General features: G+C 47.7%; 1 long non-coding RNA gene across 1 annotated transcript; it reads left to right on the forward strand.

The window, feature by feature from the left end:
- The first annotated feature begins 7582 nt into the window (after nucleotides 1-7582).
- Nucleotides 7583-8148, forward strand: LOC124682387. Its single transcript, XR_006996268.1, has 3 exons — nucleotides 7583-7697; nucleotides 7820-7939; nucleotides 8047-8148. It is a non-coding gene; the product is annotated as an uncharacterized LOC124682387 (long non-coding RNA).
- The last annotated feature ends 235 nt before the right edge of the window (nucleotides 8149-8383 follow it).

The following is an 8383-nucleotide window of genomic DNA, read 5'->3' on the forward strand; positions in this document are numbered from 1 at the left end:
CAGAAGGTGTTGACAGGCAGTTTTGATGAAGGATTCACTGTAAATGCTCACAGACAAGTATTCAGGGGGTTTTGATGTAACAGATGAATAAAGTGCGAGTAAGTAAAATGCGAGAGAAATAATTGCAGCGAGTGGCCCAATCCTTTTTAGCACAAAGGACAAGCCGGTTTGTTTACTTATAATGACCAAACGTTCTCGAGGACACACGGGATTTTAGTCTAGTGCTTTCGCTACATACGGTTGATTAATCTTCATTGTTTTGATAAGTGTTGTGTGGGTGAACCTATGCTAATGTACCGCCCTTCCTAGGACTAATACATACTTGTGATTATACCCCTTGCAAGCATCCGCAACTACAAGAAAGTAATTAAGATAAATCTAACCACAACCTTAAACTCGAGATCCTGCGATCCCTCCCCGCATCGATATACCAACGGAGGTTTAGGTTTCGTCACTCCGGCAACCCCGCAATTGGCAAACGAGTACAAGATGCATTCCCCTAGGCCCATAAATGGTGAAGTGTCGTGTAGTCGACGTTCACACGACACCACTAGAAGAATAACACCACAACTTAAATATCATAACATTGAATATTACTCAACCATAGTTCACTACTAACAATTAGACTTCACCCATGTCCTCAAGAACTAAACGAACTACTCACGAGACATCATATGGAACATGATCAGAGGTGATATGATGATGAATAACAATCTGAACATAGACCTTGGTTCAATGGTTTCACTCAATAGCATCAACAACAAGTAGAAATCAGTATCGGGAGAGTTTCCCCTATCAAACAATCAAGATCAAACCCAAATTGCTACAGCGGTGACGATGTCCAGCGGTGGAGATGGCGGTGATGATGGTGGAGATGATGATGATGGTGATGGAGATGATGTCCAGCTCGATGGCGGTGACGATGGCGTCGATTTCCCCTCCGGGAGGGAATTTACCCGGCGGATTCCCGCCCGCCGGAGAGCTCTTTCTCTCTCGGTGTTCTCCGCCCCGCGAGGCGGCTGTAACCCTTCGTGAGGATTCCTCTCGTGGCTTAGGTCTTCGGGACGAAGGGTTTCGCGAAGAAAAGGAGGCGAAAGAGGCCGAGGGGGCCCCACACCACATGGTGGCGCGGCCGGAGCCATGGGCCGCGCCACCCTATGGTGTGGGCCCACCCCGGGTCCAGCTGGCTCCCCTTCCGGCTTCCTCCGTCATCCGGAAAAATAGGAGTTTCCGTAAAACTTCCTTCCACAGTTGATCTTCCGAAATATTGCATCCTGACGGTGCTTTTTCCAGCAGAATCCTGGCTCCGGTGCTCGATCTCCAAATAATCATGAAACATGCAAAATAGATGAAATAACATAAGTATTGTGTCACAATATGAAATATATCAATGAATAACAGCAAATTATGATATAAAATAGTGATGCAAATTGGACGTATCAGTCAACACTTCACACTTATCATTTGAGAAACATGATTTAAATGAGGTATTACACCTCATGCAATTTAAATCCTACTTTGATTTAACATCCTCAAGTAAGCAATGACGAGACCATGCAACTAAGGTCATCACCTTACTTCATATTACTTGGGAAGATGATTTAAATGAGATGCTACATCTCATAGATTTGAAATTCCAAATTTGAAATGATTTAAATGAGCTAGAAATGACTACATAGCCATTATTTGAATCTAGCTCATGATCATATGAAGCAACCATGTCATATTTTTACATAATTAATTAGACAATATGAAATGTGATTTATGAGGGTTGGAATCAACTCAAAATCACTTATGGTTGATTTTTAAGAAATGTTCGAATCCGAGAAAGGCTCTGCCTTGTTATTTTTGCTACATTAATTCTATAACAAAACTAGGTATGAGACCAGTGTAGTTAGTTAGATATTTTCATAAGCTTTCCAAAGATATAGAGTTCATGAAATTTGGCTTAGTAGATCTTCCTATTTTTAAATTTGAAGTTTGTATCAGTATATTGAATTTGATTTAGAATTATAAATCTGAGTTTGAATTTATGGGCTGCGCGGGAAACGAAGTTGGGCCAGGAGAGGGGAAAAAGAACTGGGCCGGCCCAGCTACGCGCTGGTGCACAGTGGGCTGCCTGACAGGGTGGGCCCAGCTGTCAGCGAGTCTTAATCGGCGAAACGGTATGAATCAGTATGAGCCGCACGATTAGAAGATGATCGAGCGGCGCAGAGACGTCGTCGTCTCTGGCGAGAGAGGGCTACTGGCGCGGCGAGGGTTGGGGTCCAGCGAGCTCACCGGTGGCCAGCGGTCGTCGGCGAGGGTGCGTGGCGGCGTTGTCGAGGGTGGCGAAGCTCCTGGTGCAGATGGCGTCGCCTGAGGTGGCCTCAATCAACGGCGGCGTCTGCGGCGGCTTCACGGACTCCGGCGAGCGATTGGCGAGCTAAGGTGGGCAATAGAAGAGGGGAGGTGGTCGAGGAGATCGAGTGAGAGGAGAGGAGCAAGGTTGTGTGAAGAATGGAGGCCAGGGCGCTCTCCTTTTATAGCGGCGCGAGGTGGCCGAGGGGGCGCGGGGCAGGTCATGGTGGCGACGACGTTTCTGGGCGGTGAAGGGGCAAGGGATGGGCGCATCGTGTTGGTGACGTCAAGCTGGTCACGACGCGCATCATGGTGCAGCAGTAGGTGGACGGGAGCAGGCAGGCGACGTCAAGGTCTGCGCGGTACCCTGGCGGAGGACGGCGATCATGGCGACGGCGACAGTGCTTCCGCGTGCAGGTTATCGTGTCTAGGCGCTAGCTGGTGCGTAGGCGCGTGCGTGTGCGAGAGGAGAAGGTGAGGGAAGGTTTGACGCGACGGCGCGAGCGTGCGCACTGGCGCGTCCAGTGTCATGTCTGGGCGCGTCCTGGCATGACCTGGGCGTCGTGGGCGCGTCTGGGCACGGCGGTTTCCGGCCAATGCCGTGCCTGTCTTTGGCCAGGGAGGGTACGAGCATGCGTAGGAGGGTGAGAGGAGTCTCGTTGACAAGGTGAGGGTGAGAGGAGAGGGCAGGTGAGAGGGGTTGGCATGATGATGTCAATGGTGGCCGGCATGGTTGCAATGTGATCATGTCTCCACTTTTATCATGTCTCTAAGGCCTGGCATGGTGTACTGGGTGTAAGAGAAGGTCCATGATGACAGAACGCATGAGGGTTTAGTCGAATACATGCTGGATATTAGAGGGTCTTCACTTTCCAGATTATTGCACACAAGGTGCTCGACCAAATGGCCGCATGAGATTTATTTTGGAGTTGTGCAAAGATTTTTGGTGGAGTTCATTCTAATAATATTTGGCACACATTGGTGATGGTGGTGTGCAAAATTGAGTTGGTTTGTGAAATTTCAAAAAGGGCACAATCTTAAATCTGATTTGAAGTCCCTACTTTGCTTGATCATAACTTTGAATCTAGAAAGAGTTTGCAGACATGGTCTTGACCAAATTTGTTCATCTTGATGGGGTCTTGGATGAGGTGCACAGAGTTGGGGTGGTTTGGTTTAAAAATCTCTTAATACAGAGGCTCAAAGTGAGTGTCATGTTATAATTGTCAATTTTGACCATTATCATATGTGAGTAGAATTTGCTATTTCTTTTGATTTGATTTGGGTTTATTTGATTGAAAAGTGGTTCTTAGTTGTTTAGTAACATTACCCAACCATTGGCACAAGTCAAATTGGCCTAGGTTTAAGATTTGCAAAATTGGCCATAAGCACATATGTGGTGTTATTTGCATTTTTCTTATTCTTCTAATTTGTTTCACTTGACGTACTTGGGCATGGTTTAGGGTCCATTTAGGGTTAGATGGGGTTTAGTAATGGTTTCAAACCATTTGGGTAAGGTATGGGGGCATAGGTCAAGATTTTCCATTATGGTTATATGCCACATAGGCCTCTATGTATATATTTTTTTCTTTTTGTTTCACAAAGGATTTAGTTGGTAAGTGATAGGTTGGGTTTGTTGAGGTTTTTCAAACCATCTAAACAAGGTAGAACATGGCATAGTTCATTATTTGCAAATATGGCTAATTGCTCACATAGGCTTTTCTTTTTAATTTAATTTCTTTTTATTTTGTTTTCTCTTGGATGTTGAAAAGAAGAGTAAGGTTTAGGGTTTAGGAACACTTCCAAGTACTTCAGCTAAGCATCATGGCAATATCACAACATATAAGCATGAGTACTATGCACAACCTCTAACTTAATTAAAGTTTTTGTTGGTTCCAAATTTTGGAAATAGGGAAATTCATTTTCTTCTTTGTTTGGAAATTTGAGATGTTACAGTAATCCCCCGCCCCTCATTAGCCTCAATTGCAAAATGATTTCACTATATGAGGCTAAATGATCTTATTGCAAAACTTTTCCAAAATGATTTATGATTCTTGATATATTTCGAATCATACCCATTGTTGCTATTTACATCTTGTTTGGATTTCACTCCAATGGGTATGCCTAAAAAATCTTGCATTTTCTACCCCATGTCTATGCTCCTCTTATCATACATCTATCTATCTATCTATATGTACATGTCATCTTCTGATCATACACACACAATTGCACAAAGAATAGGACAAAAAGTGGCAAAAATCCGCTGTCCGGTCCCTGGCCCAGTTGGACCGGCCCTAGCGCCGGCCCGCCCGGTCTCCAGCTCGGTCAGCCGGGCGGTGCGGCGGTCGACGCCTGCTTAAGTGGGGCTGGGGGTTACCCTTTGGGGATCTTCTTCCTCACTTCTCCCTTTCTCCCACAACCTCCATTGGCGCCGCCCCTACCTCTCCACCACTCCCTAGGGCTTTCCCACCACTAGAACCTCTTCAAACTTCACTCCACCATAGATCAGGCACCTTGGAAGATCTTCACCAAGGGATTTGGTCCCTCTCAAGCCCTATTTGGAGTTCTTGTTTTCCCCCTCAAGCCTCTTCTTGGTGTTCTTCTTGCTCCCTTGGGCAAGGAAGAGCAATGTCTTCGGGCAATTCCCCTCCTCTCCTTCCTACATCTTGATTCCCTCATACATTGCACATTTGTTGAGGATTTGAGAAACTAGGGTTAGGGTTAGGGTTTGTCTAAGTCCTCATGCCATTAGAGTGTCTCTCACCACTATGCACATGTTTCACTCTACATTGTTGTAATACATGTACAAGTCTATGAGATTTTGCATGATTTTGTGATTGAAAATCTGGGCAACACCTAATATTTCGATAGTACCCGGCCTATGGCCCGGTCAACCGGCCCTCACACCGGCCGGTCCAGCGTGCCGCCCGGTCGACCGGCTGGCAAACCGTCCAGTCCGGTCTCAAGTCCGGTTGGACCGGCCAGTGCGCCGGCTCGCCCAGTTTTTCGTGCAACTTCGTCAAAACACTTGGACATATATTATACTCTTTGGCCTCCTTATTTCTGATGACATGTACGCTTATCCCACTGCTATTCTCCCTCTATTTTCTCTTTCATAGGAGATTCTGGTGATGAGTCACGTGGTGTTGTTTCCAAGAGAGGCAGGCATGAGAGGCCTCCTGGGTGCCGTACAAGCACTCGTACGCCTAGCAGAGCAGCTCAGGGCAGTGGTCCAGGTAGTTCAGCTGGGGGTCGATCCAGGTCAATAGGCAAGAAAAGAAAAGACAAACACGCAGTTCTAGATGATGATCTAGTTGAGAAAGTGCCAACATACAATGTGGGCACAGTACATCTTGCTGATTGGAGAAGACTCAGAGAGAAGAATCCCTATCGGTTCGAGGAAAGAACCTACCTTGGTGGAGATAGGAAATTCTGGACCAACACTCAGGTGAGCTTGTGGGATGATTTCTACAACTCTGCAGATTGTATGAAGAATGGTGTCATTGTGCAGCCCAAGGCCATCAACAAGGAAGTACTTACCATGCATCAATCCACTAAGTACGGCTTTGTGGTTGATACCTTGCAGAAGATAGGGCTGCTTGATCTTGTATGCTTGAAGCCTGGTAATACAAAGGGAGTTGGGTTATATTGCCCAATCCTTGTCCGTAAATTCCACTGCACTGTGTTCTTTCATGATGATCCTGCTCGCACTATGACGTGGATGACTGGAAAGGAGAAGTACTCTTGCAACTACCTTGACTTCTGTGAAGCCATGGGATTTGGTGCTGGCCGTGTTCATTGTTTTCAGATTCACTCTCAGGATCAATTCACTCATGGGGACTGTAGCGACCCAGGATAATACCCCTATTAGATTTTGGTTGTTATTTTTCTTTTATGCATAATCATGGCATCAATCACCTTGCATGCTTTAATAAAAGTTCTTACGCCAATTATTTTATTAAAACTCCTTCTTCCTTACGTTATTTTCAATAATAATAAAAACCAAAATATTACTATTTTGGATATGTTTTCAAATCTTGTCCAACAAATTCAAACTTTCAAAAGTTGTCTCAAACCTGTTTGGAATTTGTTTCCAAACCTCTTTCTCTATTCCTCACCTAAATTCAAAATAGAGATATGGTTTTGTTTTATGTTTTAGAAAATAGAGAGAGAGAGAGGCAGCCTATCTTTTTCTCACGTTGGCCCAGCACTACCGATCAGCCCAACCCAACCAAACCTTGTCAGCCCATCTCCCTCACTGTTTCAGCCCAAGCAATTCCATCTCCAGTGTGTCTTCTTCTAGTTGTACGGCAGAGATTCTATCGGTGCCACGTCTTGCACCTGGCGATGGGACGGTCACCATGCAGCTCCCTTCTCCCTATAAAATCCGGTTGCTGCTCAGCTCGAACCCTAGCCTCCACCTACTTCCTCCCTGCCGCCGCCACTCTCTGCTTCCTCTTCCGTCTGGCTCCCGTCGCTCTCCTCCGTTCCGTCGCCAAGGTCGCCGACGCACGAGCGTCGTCAACTCGTCGCGGGCCTCTACCTCGTCGTCGCCGGCAGCGGCCTCCTGCAGCCTCCGGACGCACACGTTCTCGACCTCCACGCCCGCTTCTTCGACCTCCAAGATCGTCCGGCGTTCGTCGTCGTCGTCGTCGTCCAGAACATCGGCCAGCTTCGCTGCTCGTTTCCATCGCTGCTCTTCGTCGACCTCGCGTGCGCCACCAAGCTGTGCGACCCTCGGCGTCGGCTCGACCAATATCCTCCCGACGTGCTCGGCCGGGCGCGCGCGTCTAGCACGTCGTCAGCCGCGCGGTTCTCCTTCCGCTGGCCGGTCTTCTCCAACCGCCGCGCCGCGCGTCCGGGTTCTCCCCAAGGTCCGCCTCGCCGCCGCGCTCAAGCGCGTCCGCGCTGCTCACGGCCTGGTCGCCACTGCCGCGTCTCCCTCGTCGGACACGTCCGTCACCGGCATCGTGCATGCAACCTTTGGCCTTCGGCTGGTTCAACACAACGAGCGCTGCATCCTGGACGCCGCTCGACTCTCCTTGGTGAGCTCCGCGTCCTCCTGAACCTCTCCCAGGTTGCTCTCCGTTTTCTTGCCGTGCTACCGGCGTTGATCGTCGCTCTCCTCCGCAGGATCTGGTCGCCGGCACAACTCCGGCCGTGTGTCCGTCCATCAACAGCGCGTGCCTGACGCCACGTCCGCCAGCCCCGCACCCTGCTGCGGCCTCCCTCGATCTTCCTCCGACGCGAGACGGTGCCCCTCCGCCCGTCCGGCAATGAAACCCGGTGCAGCGACCATCATGCCTCCCCGTCCGCTTCGCGCATGCCCAAGCCTCCGGCTTGGAAGCACATCAACAGCTGTACGTCTTAATCTTTGATACGATCCATGCAGTAATGACCAGCTGGTCTGTTCCCTTAAGTTCAAGCAATCGATTCCATGTTTGGCACCCAGCCTAAACCTAAAAGGCCACTCCTTTTACAGGTTGTTTCTCTGTCCAGAAGAAGTCTTCGTCGTCAGTTCGTCTCAATCTGTATCGTGCAGTCCTTAGTCTGCGTGATGATGTTCAAAATCTTAGTCGCTCACAATTGATCAATACACGAGGTAGTCCAGTTGGTTTGTTGCTTGTTCCGCAACATGCAGTTCCTGTGTTCAAAAATAACGAAGAGATCCATTCTCCATCTTTTTAATTCTTTTCGTGTAACTGACAGCCGGGTCCCGCCATCAGCTCCATCCTCTGCAGTCAACATCCAGTTAGCGTCCAAGTCAGCTTCCCGGGTCCCAGATGTCATTCCCTGGGGCTAGTTTCTCTCAGTGAGAAGTGTTCGATGCAGTTTTCCTGTTTTCCTGAAAATTGATGCAAATACCTATATCTTATCTAGTTCATATCTTTTAAACCATAACTTGAAATGTAAAGTATTTTATATGTTTTTCAATCAGAAAAATGTGTAGAATCTAAATATGACATCCATGCTTGCTATTGCATTATGCATCATATAATTTCGTGGTAGTTTGCATTACCACCTAATATGTAACATATGGAATATG

The sequence above is a fragment of the Lolium rigidum genome, chromosome 1 (genome assembly GCF_022539505.1).
Source record: "Lolium rigidum isolate FL_2022 chromosome 1, APGP_CSIRO_Lrig_0.1, whole genome shotgun sequence".
Taxonomy (NCBI): Eukaryota; Viridiplantae; Streptophyta; class Magnoliopsida; order Poales; family Poaceae; genus Lolium; species Lolium rigidum.